The sequence below is a fragment of the Arachis ipaensis genome, chromosome B08 (assembly GCF_000816755.2).
Source record: "Arachis ipaensis cultivar K30076 chromosome B08, Araip1.1, whole genome shotgun sequence".
In the NCBI taxonomy this organism is placed as follows: Eukaryota; Viridiplantae; Streptophyta; class Magnoliopsida; order Fabales; family Fabaceae; genus Arachis; species Arachis ipaensis.
In genome coordinates, this window is record NC_029792.2 from 74,162,310 (window position 1) to 74,165,076 (window position 2,767).

Below are 2,767 nucleotides of genomic sequence, written 5' to 3' on the forward strand. Positions count from 1 at the left end.
GCTTCAAGGGAAGGAAGAGACGCAGAAATGAAAGCTACCCAGAAAAACGCCAAGCAACGCCGCAACGCAAGGAAAACAGAAATATGGGCGAAAAGCGGAGAGTAAGAGAACAAAGGAATAAATTGCAAAGAAGTTACGAAAAGAGCGAAGAAGGGAAACCGTTTCCTGAGTATGAAATTCAAAAATAAAGAAGTTTAAGGGAAACGGGGCAATTAAATTGATTAGGGTTTTAAACCCTCGCACGTTCCCCAGAACAAAGCGCTAATACAAAAGCGCGCGCTTTTTGAGGAAAAATATTCTACATTCAAAAGCTACTACGAAGGAATCGACAAAAATGCTTGAGTTCGGCTTCAAGAAGGACTGAAGTCAAGGACTCGACCTCGACAAAGAAGACCGAGCTTAAGCAGGGGCACTGTTCATACCCTGGGTCGAGCTATCCAACCCGGAATGATCAATGATAAAGCGACCGACCTCTTCAGGTCGAGCAGACCGACTTCTTCTTAATGAACTCGGCCGTGTCAACAAAAGAGCCCAGTAAAGGGCCCAAATGGAGGAACATGACCCAAATCCAAAGGCACTTCAAGCCTATAGAGATAAAGGTGGTTCCCTTGAAGATAAGCCGACTTCACTCAAAATAAGATAAGATAAGTTAAAGTAACTAACTTATCTTACCCGAAAGGTCAGCCCACATTACTATAAATACACTGGAGCACCCAGGTATAACTCATACTCTGATTCTACATAACACCTGTTTAATACCCATGCTAACTTAAGCATCGGAGTCTCTTGCAGGTACCCCCCACCCTTCGGTGACAGAGGATCAGCAGCACGTTCAAAGTCCAAACAAGTTGGACGTACCAGCTCCGGTCACCATTCATCAGCCGAACACATCGGTTCCGACCAGCACAGAAGATCTCGTCCGAGATCGACCTACAGTTTCAGGTAACCCTCGAAACAATAACCATAGCTTGCTTCAAGCCGACAATCTCCGTGGGATCGACCCTTACTCACGTAAGGTATTACTTGGATGACCTAGTGCACTTGCTGGTTTGTTGTGCGGAGTTGCAAAAGTGTGATTGTAATTTCGTGCACCACCAGGCATAGACCCCAAATTAATGTGCCATAAGCTGGCGGTCTACCCAGGATCTTGGCTAGTACAACAGAAACGAAGAAAGCTCGGACCAGAATGATCTCATGCTATGGAAGAGCAGGTACAAGCCCTACTGGAGGCAGGATTTATAAGTGAAGTTAAGTACCCACTATGGCTACTAACGTCGTCTTGGTGAAAAAATCAAATGGGAAGTGGCGAATGTGCACCGACTACACTGATCTCAACAAAGCCTGCCCAAAAGACCCTTACCCACTCCCAAGTATCGACGCTCTAGTGGATGCCTCCTCTGGATACAAATACCTCTCGTTTATGGATGCATATTCAGGATACAATCAAATCCCGATGTACCCACCCAACCAAGAGAAAACTTCATTCTTAACCCCAAAAGCAAACTACTGCTACATCGTCATGCCTTTTGGACTTAAAAATACAGGGGCTACTTACCAGCGATTAATGAATAAAGTCTTCATGGATCGCATCGGAAAAATCATGGAAGTCTATGTGGACGACATGTTAACAAAGACACAAAGTGAAGAGACGTTACTATCTGACCTCGCCCAAGTATTCGACACCATAAGAAGGCATGGCATGCAACTTAATCCTGCAAAATACACCGTCGCAGTAGAAGCTGGCAAATTCCTGGGTTTTATGCTCACACAAAGAGGAATCGAGACAAATCCGGATAAATGTCGGGCCATACTCGATATGAAGAGCCCGACTTGTGTCAAAGAAGTACAACAACTCAACGGAAGGTTAGCAGCCTTGTCCAGATTTCTAGCCGGATCGGCAATAAGATCTCTCCCCTTCTACGCCACTCTAAGGAAGGGAAAGAAGTTTGAATGGACCACCGAGTGCGAGAAAGCCTTCCAAGATTTTAAAAGATTCCTGGGATAACCACCTATCCTAACTCGGCCGCGGGAGGGAGAACCACTCATATTGTACCTCACGGTACGAAGTCGGGCAGTAGCCTCAGCATTAGTCCGAGAAGACGACAATGGGCAACAACCCGACTTCATCAGCAAGGCATTACAAGGATCCGAGCTGAACTACCAAAAAATAGACAAATTCGCCTATGCTCCCATCTTAACATCTCGACGACTTCACCCATATTTCCAAGCCCACAGCATCAGGGTTCGGATCAATCAGCCAATAAAAGGCATTCTGCAGAAAACAAATTTAGCAGGAACAATCTTACAATGGGAAGTTGAGTTGTCTGAATTCGACCTTCAATACGAAGCTCGGACAGCCATCAAATCCCAATATTTGGCCGACTTCATTGCAGAATTTACAGACACCCCAGAAGCCCCTACAAAATGGAATCTCTATGTAGATGGCCCCTCAAACAAAAATGGAAGCGGCGCGGGCGTGATAATTGAAAGCAATCAGGGAACCCAAATCGAACTTTCCCTCAAATTCGGGTTCCCTGCCTCAAACAACCAAGCTGAGTATGAGGCACTACTAGCTGGTTTGAAGCTGTTTAAAGAGGTCGGAGCTCAAAAACTCATCATCTACAGCGACTCACAGGTGGTCACTTCACAGATAGCAGGGAGCTACCAAGCCAAGAACCCCACCATGAAAAAGTACTTGGATAAAACCAAGGAACAGCTCAAACAACTCGGGGAATATGAGGTCCGCCACATACCCCGTGAATAGAAC